The sequence below is a fragment of the Mercurialis annua genome, linkage group LG7 (genome assembly GCF_937616625.2).
Source record: "Mercurialis annua linkage group LG7, ddMerAnnu1.2, whole genome shotgun sequence".
NCBI lineage: Eukaryota > Viridiplantae > Streptophyta > Magnoliopsida > Malpighiales > Euphorbiaceae > Mercurialis > Mercurialis annua.
In genome coordinates, this window is record NC_065576.1 from 13,370,243 (window position 1) to 13,392,629 (window position 22,387).

At 31.8% G+C, this 22,387-nt stretch overlaps 1 long non-coding RNA gene across 1 annotated transcript; it reads right to left on the bottom strand.

Annotated features, from left to right (window-relative positions):
• Window positions 1-8,432: 8,432 nt before the first annotated feature.
• On the bottom strand, window positions 8,433-10,838 carry LOC126657759 (uncharacterized). Its single transcript, XR_008791084.1, has 3 exons — window positions 10,645-10,838; window positions 9,219-9,291; window positions 8,433-8,815 (listed from the first exon to the last, which is right to left on the bottom strand). It is a non-coding gene; the product is annotated as an uncharacterized LOC126657759 (long non-coding RNA).
• Between the last annotated feature and the right edge of the window lie 11,549 nt (window positions 10,839-22,387).

A 22,387-nucleotide genomic window follows, 5' to 3' on the forward strand; every position in this document is an offset into this window, starting at 1 on the left:
ATTATGCTTCGTGGCGATGTACCAAGTATAGTGCCATACTTCTAAAAGTACGGGGTATTACATTCTTTCCCCTTATAAAAAGTCGTCCTCGAATCTTCTTATATCCTATCTTATACCTTCCTCCTTTACTATCTTCGTTTATCAACGGTCATCCATGAGATGAAATCTCATGATGAATTCTTATATGGTTTATACTTTTCTTATAGGGACTTGCTCGATCTATTTCTTATGCTTTCAACTGCGTATACTCCTTTATTCATCGTATATCCGTTGACTTACTTCTCACTCCTTAAGGTGCGATGTACTTTTGTTTGAACTTCTCGTCTCTTTTCACTTCCAACTTATCTGTTTCATAAGTTTGGTTTACAACCAAATGAAATCGTTATACTTGTCCTTCAATTCTTATATTAATAAGAAAACGTATAACTAGTACTTCGATAAGCTTATTATGCTTATACTCTCTTGCTCACTTACTTAAGTGAAGATCTTTAATCCTTTTCCAATTGTTTATACACACCAGAACGTTCTTTGGTGGTGTTGTTACTTGTCCTATGTTCAATCATACCATTCATACTTTATATATCTTCCGATCTATTCGATGCATTCCGTCTACTCATTTCTAATAAGGTTTCTCGATCCTTTTAGCTTCTTCCGCCGTGTGATGCCTTTGACATTATCACTATTTCCATTACAATTACTTTTCTCGTTCATATTTTATTTTTGGGTTTGTTAACCCATGCTCTTCTATCTATTCATGTTTGTTTCCTTACCTTTGCGGAGATCCTTGCCATTTCCTATGGCAATCGTCTATATCCTTTGCAATCTTTCAGATACACTGACCTTTTGATCATTACTACATTTGAGTCCTTATTGCCATCGTATTCGCATCTTACAATCTTCCACATCAATCTTTTTTGATATTACCTTTTCCTTCTCTTATTGAACTACTCATTTTTTGCTTAATTGTGATTCGTCCTTTGGGAATTCAATATTAACTTTAGTACTAACCCTTAGGTTTAATGTTCATCTCTTATTTTCTTCTATTTCGTCTTGTCTATATCCGTCTTGCTCTTTTAGCATCTTCATACCTTGTTTATCTGTCGATCATCAATATGCCTTTAGCATCCATCATCATAATCTAACTATTCTCCATCTACTTCTTTTTTCAACATTTGATCTTGGTTTGGTTCTTGGTTTCCAAACCATTTCTTATTGCTATCATGTAGCTTCAGGTTCATCTTTCTATATCATTCACAATGCTTTATTCCATCTATATCGTAGGTATATTTCCTATGATCTTCTTTCAATTTCTTATTCCTAAATATCCACTAGGATTACTAGTGTCGGTACTATAATCTTGCGAAACTCTTTCCTTATCCTTTAGTCTTGTTTCTATCATACTTCTTGATCATCTTCTACTACACTTCCTGTATTCATTTTCATCGTATCACATACATCTTGTACTCCTTGTTTTAAAGTAATATCCCGTATTTTTATAAGCCACTCGTCAAGATTTAATTAGCCGGAAATACGTAAATTAAATTTAAGTGTAAATTTAATTTATAAGTATCCCTAAGGGTATATCGTAATAATAAGAGTTTAAAATTTAAATCGGGAATTTAAATTTAATTAAAAGGATATGAACGGGACTAATAGAATAAAGAATACGAATGGGCGTCGTATATAACAATATATTGATAATTAATATATCAACATACATCTCTAAACGGAGAGTTTAATGTTTCAGACACAATCTCGAAATTAAAATGTCGAAACTCGGAAGTTTCGATGTTTAAGTAAGTGATATAAGTTAATGTGTGTGTGTGTGTGTGTGTGTGTGTGTGTGTGTGTGTGTGTGTGTGTGTGTGTGTGTGTGTGTATATATATATATATATACATATGGGTTAATTACATATAAAATCACCACCTTTACACGAAATTGCAAAAATAACACAACCTTTAAAACGTGGCAATTCAGGGCACCACCTTTCATTTCTTTTCAAAAATAACACGGACACATTTTTAGTGGCATTTTTGTTGACGTGGCGTGACACGTGGCACTCTCATCGGGTGTCCAAGTCAGCAAAATTTTATCAAAAAACGTGCCCATGTTGTTTTTGAAAAGAAATGAAAGGTGATGCCCTGAATTGACACGTTTTAAAGGTCGTGTTATTTATGAAAATTCGTGTAAAGGTGGTGATTTTATATGTAATTAACCCTATATATATATATATATAATATTAAAAAAAAGGATGAGAAGCGGTTAGGAGTGATGGGAAAGAAATGAAAAATATTCATTTTAATCCCTAAACTTTTAATTTAATTAGTTTTATTTATAAACTAATTAAAGGTTATTAGTTAGTACAAATTCGAATAAAATAATTCTTAAGTCCCGAGAGAATAATTTTGTTGTTAATATTTGCGAAATAATTTGACAAAGCTACCGTCAAATTGTCATGAAATTTGGACATAGAGATTTTAGTCAAGTGGGACTGATTTGGACCCAATAAATCTTCCGAGATTTATTAAAAATAAAATATAAGTCGGATACGAATAAAAATTATATTTTTATTCGTTTCATATTTTATTGGATTTTTGGATAAAGTTTCACGGATTGGAATTAGTCCCCGTTTGAGCTACAGACGACTGATAGGTGCAAATTACACCTATCTTTAAGAGTCAATTTTGCATGCTTTTGTTACACTTTGATAAGTTTTTCCCCCGTGTTTGTGCGCTTATTGTATGTGTTATCGTTCCAGGGAAAGCGGAGCAATGCGAAGTGTTTTAGGCATAAAGAAGGAAGAATTCAAGTATCGGAAAATAAGCGAGTCGAAAAGCGAAGAAACGAGCAAGATATGGCTAAAAATAAGAAGGGCTCGATCGAGCCCTTCACTTAATAAGAGGGGCTCGATCGAGCCCCTTGAAGAAATGAGTCCAGGGATTTCTCAAGAGCACCGGCTCGATCGAGCCCTCCCTCCTAAATGAATGGCTCGATCGAGCCGTAAGGGAGATGGCTCAGATTTTGAATCTCAGGACAAGGACAAGACTCAAGGCTCTCTTTCATTTTTGGCCCAACACTCTTTTAGTGGGTGTCTTTTGTTTCCTCTTTTGTAACACCTATAAACACCACTTTATCTCATTTTAGGGTAGGCAACATTTATGAGCTTTTGAATATTCTCTTACTTTCCTTCTTTTAGACTAGTAATCATCTTTGGGATTGAAGATTCCTCCATTGTTGAATGTTTGAAGCTTTTTAATAGAGATTGAAGTTTTATTATTGAAGATTTATATTGTCTATTTCATGTTCTTGCTTACTAGTGCTACAAGGGTAACTAATATTTACTTGTTGATGTTTATTGCTCATTTAATTAGTGTTGTTGTTGTTTTATCCATGAGTAGCTAAATCCCCCATGTTTGGGGGTTGGAATGAGATCTTGAATGTTTTAGCTTTATGAGTTATGCTTATTTGGTTATGTAACTTGTGCTAGTCTTGATGCTTAATGCCCACCTAGGATTAGCTACCCTAGGTTTGTTGTTAGTTTGCTTAGTACACCGAGAGGTGGCTAGTTGAATGTATCAACAAGATTAGGAGCCTAGGATTTGATGCCACGAGAGCGGATTAGAGAATAGGCGACCTTAGAATCGATTGATTAATTGCATTTTGTTGACTTCCATGTTTAGGATCACGAGAGTGAACTAGATGTTGTTACGTGATTAAATGCGGTTTTTTTTGCTCTTTGAGGCTCGAGAGAGCGGGAGTAGCGCTTTAGAAGCGATTCGGTCCTCGTTCATACCAAATTTGTATATCACGTAGTCTTGAACATTTAGGTCTAGTTCCGACCCCTAGACGTTTTATTTTATTGTTTACAATCGTTATTAATTTAGTTTGTTCATTGCAATTTGCGTTGTTGGTTATTAGTTTAATTTAGTTCTTTATATTGATAATTACCAATCCAATTGTTTGTTTGCTTTCTGAATTGAAAATCAAAGTAATATCTTGTTCACTTTAAACCTTTTGTCCTCGTGGGATCGACATTCGACTTCCGGATTACTACAAGTTGGGTTTTATACCAAAAACGACTAATTAAAAAGTTGCGTTAAAATGTATGATTGAGCTAGTACTAAATATCACTTTCTCCATTTCTATATATACATGTTAGCTGAATGAATTTGGGATAACCAATCCATTTGTTTCTGCCATTTCTATATATACATGTTAGCTGAATGAATTTGGGACAAACCAATCCATTTGTTTTAATTTCAAATGAAACATCTGTTTTCTTAGCAAGCAGAGGCGCGCATATAATGCGCAAAATTAGGTCAAGCTATTTTTCATCCGATTTTCGCATTTCGACTCCGATTTATTCGATAATCCGCACGTATTTGAGGTAACAACCTGTAATATCCCATGTTTTTATTTGATTTTCCGTCGCCATATTGATCGTTTTGGTTGTCCGTTAGCCCCGTGCAAGTGCATGTTGGAGTTTGGAAGCGGGTCCGTGAGTTCGGGGCCTTATTTCAGGCCCAATCCGGGCCTCAGAGTGAAGGCGCGACGGAAGGCGCTACGAGGCCGGCGCGCCTCGCATCGCGCCTTCTGTTTTTCTCCAAGGCGCGACGGAAGGCGCGACGAGGCCGCCGCGCCTCGCATCGCGCCTTCTGCTAGGCGTGTTGGAGGGCGCGACGCGAGGCGGGCGCGCCTCGCGTCGCGCCCTCCCTTTAAAATGTTGTTTTAGGGCGCGATGGGCCGTCGCGCCTCGCGACGCGCCCTCCATCGCGTCCTACCTGTCAGTTTCGGCTCGGGGTCTATAAATAGACCCCTTATCTGATTTAGAACGCTTTCATTCACTTTTTACAAACCCTAGCCGAACCCTAATCATAAAAACACTCTGAGATTGATCCTTGGTTCCATTCCTCTCAATTTTTAGCAATTGGTAAGTAATTCTCACACTCCGTTCGTGGTTTATTCATGTTCCTTGCTTTGTAATCGATTCCTTACTTGTTTATCTCTGATTTCCAGCGACTTGGGTAATTGAATATCACCTCTAGTGATCTCTTTTGTTCTTTGATTCATTCCATTGTCTCACATCGGGTATGTACCATTCTTACGCCATATCGTATTTATCGTGTTCTAGATTCGTTGGTGTGTTGTTATTATGAATTACCTACTGTCTTTATGATGTTGAATCTGAATTGTAATGTTAGGATGACTCTAGTGTCTGTTGCGATTGAGTTATACCCTAGACTTACAATGTAAATTGTTAGGATTGAATGCTAGGTCTTTGGGTTGATCTTGGCATGATTAATTACTGTTTTTAGGTGATGTTATATTGCTGGAAATCCATACTTAGGGCTGTTGTAGGTTAATGAATTCAACTTGATGATTGTTTGGCTTGTTTGATAGATTTAAGGTTTGGTTGTTGGATTCGTAATGCATGTATTCAACTTGTTTTGACTTGATCGTTGTTCAAAACCTAAGTGGCTGCCCATAAGTGATTCTAAGGTGCTTTGGAAGTGTATAACAAGTTTACTATGCTTAAGAATCGTTGGTTTCATCATTTGACAATTACGCGTAAAAATGGCAAAGTTGTGCCACGAAAAGGGTTGACATGAATTGCCTATTTCAGATCTGAATTAATTGATGTAAATGCATAATAGGATTCTTTTAAAACTCAATATTGTGATCTTGACACATTGGTGTCTACTTTGGGTGATATGGCCATTTGTGGCTAGTTTCGAGATTGATTTATAAATGAATTGTTGTTGTTAAGCTATGATTGAGTTCCATGTTTTCAATGAGCAATGTTTTGATTTAAAGGTTCCGGATTCATACTTTGGTTTACTTTGGTATCTTTGGGTCGGGATAGACTTGGGTCATCCGACATGTGAGATTAAGCTTGAAGGCTAATTCACTACTTTGGGATTTCACTTGATTTTAAGATCTTCAAGTTATTTAAGCTTCCGGATTATGTTTTTAAAGGGGAACTCAATTATGCTTAACTTGTTGTTATACTTTGGAATTACTTTGGAAATGAGATTGTATATGTATGAATGTTATGTTGTGGCATTTACTTTGGCTTGTACCTTGGTTGTTGTTTGAGATACTAGTCCTATGTGGTGTCTAGTATTCTTAGAGTTAGGGGTTGATGTGATTTTAACTTATACCTTGTTTTAGACCCGTCGACTGCTCGTGCTTCGGAGTCTACGCAGGTTTAGCTGTTTGCCAAGATTATCACGTGGATAAGCAAGCAGTGAGTTTGTAGTGTTATTTACCGCTTTATTAAGTACCGCACATTATTTTAGTATATCAAATGTTTGTGAACTGTTTTAAGGATTATGGATCTGGATTGAAACGAGCTACTCGATAGGCTTGTATCGAGACTGTGTGCACCGGTAAGTACTTTGGGATTGGCTGACTAATGTCTGACCTACTTTGGGAATCGATGAGGATTTGTTCCCATCTACTTTGGGTTAAATACTTTGGGATTTCATTTCAATACTGTTTTCCATAATCGAATATATATTAGTATAAAAGGATTTGTTTTAAGGGTTTTAAACTTAATAAATGTAAATAGCATTATGAACTCATCTCAGTATATCTGACCCCGTTGTTTTCCCAATTTTTCCAGGCTAATGATTTGAGAGAGTTGGTCGATCTCCGATTTCTTGATTCCTTCGGAGGTTCTTTTGTTTAATAAGCTAGTCAACTGTTTTATATTCTTAGACCGCGGTAGAACTAGTACGTCATTTATGATTATCTTATACTTTGGTTTGTCGGAGTGGCCCGACTATTTATTATCGTTGTTGGCATGTTATACATTGGATTTGATTTATATAAGGCATGATTTAAGTCTCGGATTCTAGCCGATCATTTTAGACATTTAAGTTATTATATAAGTATTATATAAACTGCTAGACTTAGGGTGGAGTCTCGGTTGCCCCCGAGCAGTGGTTTCTCTTGCAGGTTTAATTGTATTTAAGATTATCCGCGAGGCTTGCTACGGGTTTTGGTACGACCATACCCATACCCTAGCGCCGGACGCGATCCATGAAATTGGGTCGTGACACAACCGTTAATTTGAATTCGGTTACTAGTAATATAATTAAAGTTATAACGTTGACCGTATCGAATCAATTAAATTCGTATCGTTTTAACGTTGAAATTGTGAAATTGGATTGTTTGAATTGCGTGTTAGTATTTGGAGCGGAAAAATGGATTCGAGCACGTGCAAATCAGTCCGGGGAGTGACCCCGAGGCTGCACGTCGTACAGCCAGTGGGCTGCACAAGCGTGCAGCTTCAGAGTTGCATGAACGTGCAGCTAGGCTGCACGAACGTGCAACTCTGAAGCTGCACGACCGTACATCACACTGCACGAGCGTGCAGCACACTGGTGCACGATCGTGCAGTCTTCTTCCGATGGATTTTGAGTTGGGTTAAATTTGGGTCGACCGACATGTGAGGTTAGCTTGGTAGTTATCGGTAACTCGGCTAACCCACTATTTAGAAATTGAATTGGGTTATTATTTAGGGTGGCGATATTTCCAGAGCTAAAATTACTAGGGAAAGAGCAATATTTTTTAATTTGACAATATCATCCTTATTTTAATATGAGTCAACTTGTTTTTCTTTAATTTTTTTCTTCTTCTTCAAAAATAACCTAACTAATTTAAATAGAATAATTAACATTTCTTTTCTGCAACCTTTTTTGAGCCTCTGTTTATATGCTATCCATCTCTAAATCTGAGACATTCTTTTATTTTGGTGTTGCGTTTTTTATTAGTTTTGTGTTGCGTTTTTTGTTAGTTTTGTGTTCAATCATTTCGTGGTTTTCTAGAATTATTAAAGTTTATTCAATGTTTCATAAATATATGGAAACATAGAATGAATTGGAAACAAGTTGTTAACACCAGACTCGTGATGGGCAATTTGGATTAATGATTTCGGCAGACTTAAATTTCTATGGAAAAAATCAATCAATTTTAAGAAATGGGTAGCAGAGACAGAGAGTGATTTGAAAAATATTTGCAAGAAAAGATAGAACCACTCTAATTTAATTAGTTAGGTATTTTTGGAGGAAAATAGAATAGGAAGGAAAGAATAGATTCAGATTTGATTAGGGGTAAATCTGTTAAATTTAAAAAACTGCTCTTTCCCTAGTAATTTTAACTCTGGAAATAGCGTCACCCATTATTTAATATCTATTTAAATAATATTTTCTAAATGGATTTTAAAGCGGTAACTCAATAGACTTGGTTTGTTTACGTTTTATTAATTATCTGAGTTTTGTGTTTACTCTGTGTAGCTTTATCTTAACTTGTTATTTATGCTAGTACAATGTGGTGTCTAGTACTCTCTAGAGTTATGGTCCATTTTAATAATCATTTATATTGTTTAGACTCGTTGTCACGATCCAATTTCATGAATCGTGACCGGCGCTAGGGTATGGGTATGGTTGTACCAAAACCCGTAGCAAGCCTCGCGGAAATCAAATAAATATTTAAACCTGCAGAAATTGCTCGGGGGCAACCGAGACTCCAACCTAGGTCTAGCAATTTATATTACAGTTCTAATATAAATAACTTAAATATCTTAAATGTTCAACATCATGCCTTATATATAACAATATCGTAATCCAGAGTAATCATGCCAATATAAATAATCGAATATATCGACAATCCCAAAGTGTAATAATCAAATGTAATAAATAAACTAGTTCTACTGCGGTCTAAGAGTTCGAAAATAGAAACTAGTTTAATAACATAAAAACCTCCGAGGAATCAAAAGAATCGGAGTGGACCAGCTTTAAAATCATAAACCTGGAAAATTTGGGAAAACAACGGGGTCAGATATACTGAGATGAGTTCGCAATACTATTTACATTTATTAAGTTTAAAACCCTTAAATCAAAATATTTTTATACTAATATAATATGATTATGGAAAACAGTATTGAAATGATCCCAGCGTAAGTATGACATAGCATACTGATAAATCCAGAGTGGACTGGAACAAATCCTCGTCATAAATATATACCAGCGTAAGCAAGACTTTAGTCTGCCGTTTCCCAGAGTACTCACTGGTGCACACAGTCTCGATACAAGCCTATCGAGTAGCTCGTTTCAATCCAGATCCATAATCCGTAAAAATAGTTCACAAACATTTATAATATTAAAATACGATGCGGTACTTAATAAAGCGGTAAATAGCACTACAAACTCACTGCTTGCTTATCCACGTGATCTTGGCAAACAGCTAACCCTGCGTAGACTCCGAAGCACGAGCAATCGACGGGTCTAAAATAATAAATAGGTTAAAATCCGTACGACCCCTAACTCTAAGATCACTAGACACCATGTAGGACTAGCACAATTAAATAACCAGATAAATCACAGAGAAACACAATTCTCAAATAAATTATAATGCCGTAATTAATTCAAGACTATTGAGTTCGCACTTAAATCCAATCCGAGAATATTATTAAAATAATATTTAATTGATAAATAAAATCAATTCCTCAAATAGTGGGTTAGCCGAGTTTCAAAACTACCAAGCTAAACCCACATGTCGGTGACCCAAGTCCAAACCGACCCAACTGATATTCCAGAATTTATAAACCACAGTTTATAATTAATATTAAATAAAAATATTAATTAATATCAAAATAGAACTCAATAGCTTGAAACTCAAGTAATTAAATATTACCGGAAATTATCTCAATTAATTAAATAACAAATAAAGCTAAATTATAAATTTAATTCCAAAGGCATTCTAACCCAAAAATATCAATTTAACAATTAAATAATAATTGATAATAATTATTAATTTAATTTTTAAATATTCAAATATTATTTTTATGCCTTAGAAATAATATAATTAATTTGACAAAATTTCAAATTAAATGAAATCCTCAATTCCCATTCCATGTAGTCAAATAATAAAATCATATATAAACTATAATAAAGTTAATATGAATTTAAATTTAAAAATATTAATGCCCAAAGTAATTTTAAATTATAAATAATAATATTACTTAAATCACTAATTAATAAGTCGAAACCAATTTCGTAAATTAAAATCAAAAATCAATTAAAACAGTTGAAAGATAAGCTTAGGAATCAATAGATTTAAAACATAAGAATTCAGTGAACAAAGTCATCATTTAGCCAAAACAATTCAAAAGTATCCAATCATTCATCGCCACGTTATCATCATCATGAACATACAAATCCAACTTAATATTTGCTGTAACAGAACCAAAACTTAAGCTAACCATTTATCATTGCATCGTGATTTCCTTAGCAACCCAGACAACAAATTCCAAGCCAACTCAATAAATCTTCATTATCCTAACAAATCTAATGACCACGCTGAGTTCCCTAACAAGCATGAATAAGATCAACAATTAATGGTTTCGATAGAAACTCAAAAACGAATAACAGAGAACCAAGGAAAACGAAGGGCAGGAATCTTAACTAAGAGCTTAAACGATTTACTACCCAAAATTAAGAGACTAACATCACTTAAGCAATCAAACTCTTAGTTAAAAGAAAAAAAGGAAATTAGGCAGCAACCAATTGAAACATTCATAGTTAATAACAATCTAAAGCGATGAGACGACGGCGATTGAAACAAGATTAATAACATACCGTTTGGAGAAACTAAAGATGGGATTTGTAGAGGCGTGAGTCTACTCCGTCTAAGACGAAACGGAACTGAAAATAATGCTATAACGATTAAGAACGGAACAAAATATGGTGATGTCGTTTTTAGCCAAAACTGAAATAAGGCTCAAGAAATTTACCGATGAACAGCTGAGTTTGGAGGAGGATTTGGGAGTGAATTTCTCAGAGGAAAAACGGAGGAGATGGTGGCTAGGGATTGTATGAAGTGTGGTGATAGAATTGGGGTAAAAAAATAGGTTTTAAAATGTATCTTAAATATTTAAGGAATGAAAAGAGAAAAACGTGAAAATTCTATTGTTACAAAAATTTGAATCTGATCAAATATGAAAATACAAAGCCAAGCATGATGGGCTCCTCATTTGTCCAACTACAAAATTAAATGGGTCATATGTGTGAATAATAAAAGGAATGCATGGGTTACATGCAAAATTTGATTTATTCGTTTTATCTTTTTTTTTAATTATATAATACAAATCAAGTCTGAAACAAATCACGAAAGAGTAAAATAAGATTTAATAAAAATATATTATAATAATAACAATAAATTATCTAAAATTTGATGGAATGCAAAAATTATAATAAAAAAATTAATTTAAAAATACGGGATATTACACTCGTCGACCTTTCGTGTTTCGGAGACGAACTAGGATTAGATTGCTTGCCAGGTTATCACATGGATTAGCAAACAGTGAGTTTGTACTTACTATTTACTGCTTTATTACATATATTGTTATTTTGCTATATATATACTGTATACATATATTTCGAACTGTTTTTATCATTATCTCTTCTAGTTGGAACATGCTACCTAATGAGCACCATTAGGAATGCGTGCGTACCAACATTGATATGGGTAAAGGTATGTTGTGAATTGGGATAACTCGGTGTGAGCATAGCTCTCGGAACCCGGAGAGTAACTCGGTGTAGCTCAGCTCTCGGAACTCTGGATATGGATTAAGTGTTGTCGGTGGTAACTCGGTGTAGGCCTTTTGATTATTATTAGAGTATTTGTGGTTTAGGGTTCCAACTATCATTCTTAATGCTTATATAAAATGTTTTAACTCTTTTAAAGGTTTTCCACTTAATAAATGTAAATAGTGGTATGAACTCATCTCAGTATATCTGACCCGTTGTTTTTCCAAAAAAAATTCCATGTTTATGATTTTGAGCGAGTCAGCTTATGTCTGATTTCTTTATTTTCCTCGGAATTTTTATTTTATTTTAATAAAGCTGTCAAACCGATTTCTTTTCTTAGACCGTAGTAGTAACTATAACTTTTTATTATTATAGCTTGTTGTCGGATTGGTCCGACTGGATTTATTATTGCTTGGGCATATTATTGATAACTTTGGTTTTATTATTTATGCCATGTTGGAGACTCGGAGATGGCCTAACATTTATTATTTAAATGTTGAATATTATGAACTGATAGAATTAGGTTGGAGCCTCGGTTACCCCCGATCAGTGGTTTTCTTACAGGTTATGTGTTTGTATGTTTTCCATAAGTCTTGCAATGGGTTTTGGTACTACATTACCTTTACCCTAGCTATGTATGCATCTTTTGTGATATGTTTGATGTTTGTTTATCGAAAACGTTTTAGTGATTTTTAGTCATGCTACGGGTTTTGGAGGCAGTACTCCCATTCCTTAGCGTCGGTCTTGTCCCACGAATTTGGGCCGTGACATCCTATTTAAATTTGCCCAAGTAAAAAAAATTATATAACCCTTAATTTTTTTTTGTTTGAATATTTTCATCATCATGGTAATAAAATCGTCTAATTTTTTAAATTTAAGGTGCTATTGAAAGTTAAAATTAAAATAAAGTAAAATTGACGATTTTATAAAGTCATAAACACCGAAACAAGTGATAAAAAAACATTTAATAAACAACACAAACCAATTGTTCGATTCTAAAACTTAAACAGTTTAAAAATAGTATATATAAAATTCTAAATTTCTATATGAGGATTCAATATTCCTACTTTTCAGTAGCTAAATATGGTAGCTAGAGTAATACAAATATCAATGAAATAACTATAAATAGAACCTTTCATCAAATAAATCTATACTATATATAAAAGTACGGATGTGGAGGGGACAGACAAATTTACTGAATAATCCTTTTCAGTTTACTAATAAATAAAGGTTTTATAGTCATTAACTAATTGGTTATTTAATTAATCACTATTGTAATTAAAGTCCTAATTAGAATAGATAGCTAAATTATCTCCAATTTAGTTTTTAATATGCAAAAAATAACTAAATTGTCTCCAAATTAGTAGGAATGCCTATCTTTTAGTTTGATTGAACTATAAAATTAAAATACTATATTAAGTCAATATATTATTATTTAAATTTCTATCTTATTATTTTTAAAGATATTATTAATAAAATTAAGTTAATTATTTAATTATGTTTATTATAAAACCAAAAGAAGAATAAATTCAGTATGAAAAAAAAAATTTTAATAACTGAATATATTATATTTACTTTCACAATTTTTTTAACTAATTTAATATTAATTATAAATTATAAATAAAAAATAAAAAATTGATATAATTATAATAAATAGACCTGTCATTTGTTTTGTAAAAACAATATGCAATAAAAACAAAAAAGTTTCCAAAATTTTGTCAAATACCATGGCAGTATCAACATCAAAAAAAGTTGCAATTTTATTTATTGTCGTAGCAATGGCAGGTCTTATCCAAGCAGAGAAGACAAAACTCTACCCTAAGTGTTGGGAACCTCTGACCAAAATTCAGCGGTGCACTGAAACTATTTCACAGGCAATTAAATCTAATGATGGTTGGTTGGTGCGAAAAGAATGTTGTAAAGAAATTAGAAAAATGAAGGCAACTTGTTGGTTTCAGGTGTATCCTCCATCCTCCTACAAAGAATCTAATGAGCTTAGCTTCTTAAAACATGATTGTCTCGACTGATGAGCTTAAATTTCTTCAACATGATTGTCTCAAGTTCAATTTAAAGAAGCTATGCTATCAAATTAATTATGCCCCATTTTATATTATAAATAAGGGATTTTACTTTATTATTATAATATGTTCGCTATTTACTTCTTTATTCTTTTTTTTTTGAATTTATCAATCTTCATTAAATCGTATATGAAACCGTCTACATTGTAAGAAATTTGGGACAATTAGAAAATTAAACACGAAAAACATGACATATAATACTTCGTACTTTTATGACGTCAGTTATTAAAATATGACGTGTGAATCGTCGGAAACTCGCCGTGACTCGTGTTAAATCTAAAGTAAATCTTAATTGGTATTTAGATAATACAAGAATAGGCTAAGATTACATTGAAATTAAGAGTCGCATGATAATTCAACGTGCGAAATGTAATCCGTTGAAGTTTCAACATAATTATTATGCATTTTTATTTATATAGAAAAGTGGATAATTATTATGACATTTATAAATAAATATATACGAATAAGATCAAAAGGATATTTATGTCAAAATAGATATGCACATAATTCCAATGCGGCGGATAAAAACATATATTTTCACGGCCAAATCAATAATCCTAAGGAATTTCGTATAAATTTCTGAAAGTAAAATGTCCAAATTAGGCATTTTCGGCGTAAATCAAAATTTTCTAACTAAGATTATATATATATATTTATATATATATATTCATAATACAAAAATTATAACTTAAAAATAAAACTTCTATCACTATTTTTTAGATTTATACTTGATAAAATACTATTATCATTTATAATTTTAATATTTATATGTGGCTAAAGGTTTGAAAAAACCTTCACCTTTTAGCCTCTTTTTATTTACACCCTGACATTTGTAAACTCGCCGATTTCACCTAAATCCGTACCTTTCACTTTTAATTGCATCCTCAAATATCAAAATTCACACCTTTTAGTTTTAATTGCACCCTTAAACATCAAATTGATTTCTTTTTCAATACTTCACATTTTAACATATATTCTATATAGTGCTTAGTGTTATAATTAAATTAAAATAAAATATTTATAACATAATAATATTTATTTGTATTGAATAAAAACTTATTATTGGATTTCAAATTTTTTGAGAAAAATAATTTTTTGTTTTAAATACAACAATAAGCGCTACTTAGACTATATGTTAAAATACACATCGTTGATTTGAACTTTTTTAAGTGAAAAGAGCTCAATTTAATATTTGAGGGTGCAATTGAAAATAAAAGATGCAGATTTGGGTGAAATCGGTGATTTTACAACGCTAAAAAGCAAACGAAAAATGGCTAAAAGGTGGAGGTTTTTTCAGGCCGTTAGCCTTTATATATTTATCCATTTTGGTTTTTCATGTCAAGTAGGAGGGGTAAATCGATCTTTTGTTCAATTAAATGATTTGGAGTAATATGGATACAATATAAGTGAAATCAGAATTACATCTGTAAGTGTAATAATATATTATTTAAAGTAAAATAATAAGGATTAAAACAATAATTTTATAAAAACTAAAAACAATTAGAAGAAAATACGGTTATTCGTAGAGTGTTCATGTCTCTTGTTGTTATACTACTGTTGCTTGAAACCCTAGAGTTGAATTACATGAAATAAAAACTAACCCTAATCAAAAAATGTTGAGAAGAAGATTAATTTCTTTAATTATTTCATCAACCTCAACTCTCCAATCTACAATCAACCTGAAACCTATTTCACAGCTTCTTCACTCACTTAATCTGCAAAACCCTAATGAATTCAGCTCAAATAAAGCGTTTGGGTTGATGGGTACTCGAAATTACAGCTTGTTGGCGTTAAATGATTTAAGAGAGAAAATACCTAGAAAGCTTAAGACAACAAGGAAAGGACGTGGGATTGGTTCTTTCTGGAAAAGGAAAAAATGTTGGGACAGGTCATAAAGGGCAGAAAGCTAGAGGCGCTATGAAGTTTGGCTTTGAAGGTGGGCAGACTCTGATGCTTAGGAGTTGCGACCGATACCGTGTATTTTCTCGTAAATCTACACGTCCAACGTGCTTAGAAAGTTGCGACTAGTACTATGAATAGTATTCGCCGATGCCGATGTTCCTGACATCCTCTTCGTCGCTCCTATAGAAATCCTCTTCTTCCACTTCGTCACTACTCTTCTTCGACCCGCTAGAATCACTTAAAATCAACTGATCCAGTGAAATGTCATTACGAACCACAATCCGGTACTCCACGTACAATCCCAAAACATTTGGAGTCGGGAACCTCAGAGCCTCGTTTAGAATTCCAAATAGGTGCTCATTGTTCTCCACGTACAATCCCAAAACATTTGGAGTCGGGAACCTCAGAGCCTCGTTTAGAATTCCAAATAGGTGCTCATTGTTCTCCACGGTAAACAACGAGTAGGAGCGTATTAGACCCCTTTCAATTGTTGGAAGCCGGAAGTAGATTTTTGTAATTTTCACTCGAGGAATCCCCTGGTATCACTATAAGGAATTCTGTATTTGGCAACAAATTCTTTTGCAGCTAATTTTTTTTTTGCTGCTAATAAACATTTTGCAGCATTAATTTATAAAGTTGCTGCCATTAGTTAAGTTATATCAACATTTTACAGCAAATTTTGTTACCAATTACTTAAGCCAACGTTTTATTAATATGTCAACAGTAACAATTTTAGCACTTTTAGCAGTAAAAATATTTTCTGCTAGTTCTAGTATTTCTTGTAGTGTATTCTACTCCACACGGGAAGCTTACCATACGGCCATTGCACCATATCAGAAAAGATATGTTTACGGTCGTCATTGCTAGAGGTACAGTGAAAAAAAATATATCTCCGTTATTCTAAAAATGCGATTCTCAAATTTATAGCATTTCTACCAATTCAAATTACAGGTTATTAATTTCTACTAATTTTGTAACATACTTTTAAAATACTAATTTTTTTAATATAGTATCCTTAGTAATATTAAATGAACTAATCATTTATACTAAGAATTTAGCATTTTCCTAAACTATAGTATTTCAATAAATATAGTACCCTGCATTTAATTAACAATAAAATAATTTAAAACTATAATTACCGAAAAAATTAAATGAAGCTAATCATTTATAGTTTTTAAAAATAATTAGCACAAACATTTTTTTAAAACTATAATAAATAATTAAAATTCTAACTTTGTTCTACACTATAATAATTCCTAACATTTTACTAATAATAAAATTATTTAAATATAAAATAACTAAAAAATTTAGATGGACGCACCTTTTGTAGTCCTCTAAAAAATATTACCACCATTATGTAAATATAGGCCCGTTTAGCTCCAAAATATAACACTTCGTAAAATATTACAACTCTGCTAAAAACTCTGAAATATAACAAAACCGAAATATAAAAAAACGCTTTAAATAATATTCTATTTATTTTTGTTTATTGTGATTCCCACCTTATATAAGCTGCATTCCGCAATGCTACATTGCGGAATGCAGCAAAAGAATGATACATTGCGGAATGGGTGGGACCAGAAACAAATTTAGAACTAAATATCCAACAGACACAAAATTGAAATTTCCTTGGTCTAGTAGACACTCTTGTATATAAACCCATAGCAGTGTGCTTCTAGAAAGGAAAGAACCAATTTCACCAAGCGGCATAAAAATGCAGGAATCAGTATGATATCGCTATTGTATAATATATTGCTTGTTTATTTAAAAAGAACAACTGAATGCATAGAAAGTCATCATTATAACAAAGTAAAGATGATGGACAAAACTCGAAATATATATCACTATCATTTTTTTAGTATAATCATTCAAATTAATATAACCACTCTTACATTTATTTAGTTACTAGTGAGGTACCCTTACTTCGCTTCGGGGTGGATCAGTTTAATTTAAAATATAAATTTAAATTTAAAAATATAAATTATATACATAATTGTTTAAAAAAATCATGGTCGTTTTGATATTTAAAATTGAATGTACGCACGTTTTAAGTTTATTTTAATATTAAAATTGATATTGACTGTATAAAAGTTAAATTTTGTAAAATATATTAAGTGTCCACAAGTTTTGTAGTAAAATAATTAATAATATAAAAAAATTATTTAAAAGCCTTATGATGTTGTAGTAAAACATTTCAAATAATTAACTAAATATCAATGCGTTGTGCAATTCAATTATTTTTAGTTTTGTACTGTTATAAATTTTTAAACTGTAAATTTTAGATGTCTTACAGATTTAGGTTAATATAAACAAATTGATAATTAAAAAAATTAGTAAAAGATGTCAACTTGTTTTTAGCTAAATTCAATGATTCATATTTTAAAGTTCATAAATTTGATACATTTTAAAAATTAATAATTTATTAAAAATTTGCATAGAAAATTTATTTGATGCATTGTTTAAGAGGATTTATTTTATTATAGAGATGGTCTTGACACTTTAAATTAAATCATTAATTATTATTTTTGTTTTTTCTATTCAAAATCTTGAATCTAATTCAAATTATTCTTTGCATTGTTGTCAGCCGAATATCAATACCCTATAATGTATTTCCTTTTCGCCAAATGAACTAAATTAATAAGTCACATAAAAATTAAACATAACATGAGGATAAAAAAATAGTTCGTTCAATTAAATTAAGGTTGCAACTTTATGATTTTATACACGATCAATTTTATGTTCACGCATTTTTACACACGATAAATTTAAAGCCAACGAACCAAAAACGTGATGAATGTTTAGAAATTCCAATCAACAAAATAACATTATTTAATTTGATATCTTGAGAAAGCATGTCGTCTTTTAGTTAAATTCACTCTATTCACCGATTTGTATCTCAAAATATTTTTATGTGCTTTTTAACCCTTTAAGCTTCTTTTTATATATAGGGAAGGAGATGAATAGCCTCCAAGTAATTTGCTTACACTGCTTCTTTAAGAAGTAAAAAAGAATTTAAATAATTTTGCATAAAAAAGAAATATTCCTTGGAGGCTACATTGTTTCTTGGAGAAGTAAATTTTCTATTTAATTTAATATGGTAAAAAAATAAATTTTCCAGCTAAATTTTTAAAAAACATATGGCACTAATTCAAGGAGTATGATGGGTCTACTGTAAATAAGAAGTCTAATATGGATTCTTTAAAATTAAGAAAAAAATATTTAACTAATATAATACCCTCAAGTGTAACAACGAAAGAAATAGTTAAAAGACTCAATAGAACAAAAAATTAGTTTAGAGGTCGTATGGAATAAAGTGGTAAAGTTTAGGGGTTAAATAATGTATTAAGCCCTTTATACTATGATTGTATATAAATTATTTATATGCTTTTAAGCATTTATTCTAAATATAATATGGCTGAAAAAGTTGCAATAGGCAAAAAGAATAGTTAAGGGGTTAAATATAATAAATTTATATGTTTTTAAGCATTTATTCTAAATATAATATGGTTTGAAAAGTTATATTTTTTAGGAGGTTAAATGGGTAAAAATTAAAAATTTAAATGTGCAATAGGCAAAAAGAATAGTTAACGGGTTAAATATAACCAAAAAAATAGTTAAAAGGTCTAATGGAACACGAAATTAGTTGAAAGGTCATAAAAAAAATGATAAAATTTAGGTGTTCAATAAAACAATGAAAATAGTTAATAGGCTCAATAGAACAAAAAATTAGTTTAGAAATCGTATGGAATAAAGTGATAAAGTTTAGGGATTAAATAATATATTTAGCCAAAAGGTTCACTTTTATACTATAATATATATATATATATATATATATATATATATATATAATATATATATATATATATATATATATATATATATATATATATATATATATATATATATATATATATATATATATATATATATATATATATAGATTACTAAGCCAATTATTTATTTTACATTTATATTAACTAGAAGTGGTGATAAGGGCATTGAATTTTGTTTTTACAAAATTTCATTTGCATGAATTTTGGATATCATATTTCATAAAATATCATTAATATAATATTTTAACCGAAGCATCGCGAGAGTTTCGTTTTAGTTATTATATAGTGTTGGAAATATATTGAATTTGAAATATTACATTTTCATTTATTATGTTTCAATTTTAATCTCGCATAAGTAATGAAATTATGTAACAGTTTCTTTCTTGCATGACTGATGGAAATCCAAAACTGATGGAATTCCATCAACAGCTCTGGAATTCCATCAAGTGCAATTGCAATTCCAACAATTGAAGTTTGAACTCCATGATCTGGATGCTGGAATTCCAATGCCTTTTGACTACAATGAATATGCAAAACGTTTTTGTCTGTATTAATATTTTGTATAACAGCTCTTCCATCTTTTCTCTATAAATACTACTCTCATTTTCATTTGTAAAGATACATAAAAAATATACAGAGTAAAGAACGAGCAGTACAAAAACGTATTTTAGAACTGTTATTATAGTGCAGCGGTAACAGTTGTCCGACTGTTTTATCCTAGGAACACCATGGTTGATAGTCAGCTTTGCACCAATGAGTTGTGCCACAAAACGTCTAAAAGAAAGCACCTAGTCTGCGACTCAGCCGCATCAATTTCCAGTATAGTTTAAGCAACTGTTTTAACAATTTTTAGTCGTATCACTTTACAATTGCTGCTACGAATTCCGATGAGGTCACTGCTACGCTACCTGCGTTGTTGATACCAACAAACCATTCCGGTTTGAAGGTTTGCATTGGAAACAAAAGACTGAATTTTTTCTGACCATGAAAAGTGGTCACTGTTTTATCTATGGATATGCCTGTCGTTGATGAAGAAAAGGAGAAACAAAATGCTGAACTACAACAATGGATGACAAATGACTATCTGTGCAAAAAATTTATTCTTAATGCACTCTGTGATGATCTATATGATTATTACAACAATGATAAGACTGTAAAAAAAAATTGGGAGGCGCTATAGAAAAATATGATATTGAGGAGGCTGGAACAAAAAATTATACTGTCAGTCGCTACCTCAAATATCAGATGACTGACGATAATCTGTCGAGGCACAGTCCCATAAGGTGTAGAAAATCGTTCACGAGATTATCTAAAAAGTTAAGGTTCTTGACGAACAATTTCAAATTGCTGTTTTGATTGACAAATTACTCCTTCGTGGAGGGACTTTAAGAATTCTCTCACGCACAAAACCAAGGAGTGTTTGCTGGAAAGTTGATCACTCTCCTTCGGATTGAGGAAGAGACGAGAAAACAGCTTCAGAGAGATAAGGTGCTTGTCGTTTCCAATAACACTAGAAAATTCAATTCGGCGAATCTTAAACCAAATGGCAAAAAATTTACCAATCAGAATCGCAATTTGAATTCAAACCTAAATGTGAATCGCAATAAATTGAACCAAAATTGTAATCCTTCAAGGAACCATAATGTGAAAAAGCAACCACCTATCCGAAATGACTTGGCACTATCTTTTTGTTTTAATTATGGAAAACCAAGTCATATGGCACGCAAGTGTAGGAAGAGGTGAAGTACTGCTCCACAGGCTAACTTGACCGGAAAACCCTTTTACGGCTATGATAACTGAAATGATGGCTGAAATCAACCTTATTGGTATATCAAGTGGGTGGTGGGTAGACACAGTTGCAGTAATCTCCATGTTTGCCATGATCGTGCTATGTTTAAAATATACATTGCTGTTAATGATAAGAAAGTGCTGCTGGGTGATACTCACACCACGATTATTGCTGGTATTGAAAGTGTCAAACTTAAGTTTACTTCAGGGAAGACACTAATTTTGAAGGATGTGGTGCACACTCTTATGATGAGGAAGAATATGGTGTCTGCATCTTCTCAATAAGACTGGGTGTTTTCAGACTATTGGAGGTGATTTGTACACTATTACCAAAAATGGTATTTTTGTGGGAAAGGGTTAATACTTGTGAGGGTATGTTTAAGATGAATGTTGATATTATCAATAAAGTTGATGCTTCTGCTTACATGGTTTATGATTTTAATGTTTGGCATATGCTAGATTTTGTCATGTTAATAAAAGATTAATTAACAACATGATCACATTAGGACTAATTCCTAAAATGAACCAAACCGAGTTTGAAAAATGTGAATTTTATATTCAATCGAAAATAATAAAAAACTCACATAAATTAGTAAATAGAGAATCTGAATCTTTAGATATACTACATTCTGACATATGTGAACTTGATGGTACCTTGACTAGACATGGTAAACGATACTTTATTACTTTTATTTATGATTGTTCTGATTTTACATATGTGTATTTTATGAAAAATAAAAATGATGCAACCTATTTCGTATTTTTTCGATTTCAATAGCACCCTATTTTTTTTTTAAAAGATGATTTTATTATGATAAGGATTAAACTTTTTAAAACAATTAAATTTAAGGGTCATTTTATATTTTTTTCTACTTGGACAAATTCAAATAAGTCTCTTAACATAAACACCTTTCAAATAAATCCAAATAAATAAATAAATAAATATTAATAATTTAATTTTAAAAAAAACTGAACCTGCTCCGGAGGAAGACGAGCAGCTCGTTTTCCTTGGAAGACCAGTTGGCTGGTGTTCCTTAGGGAAGACCAGCAGATCTGGTCTTCCGCCATGGAAGACAAGATCTGCTGGTCTTCCATGGAGGAAGAACAGCCGCCGCTGGTCTTCCATGGGGGATGTAATACCCCGTAAAATTAAAGGATTAAATTATTCCACGAAAGGAATAATTTATAGGA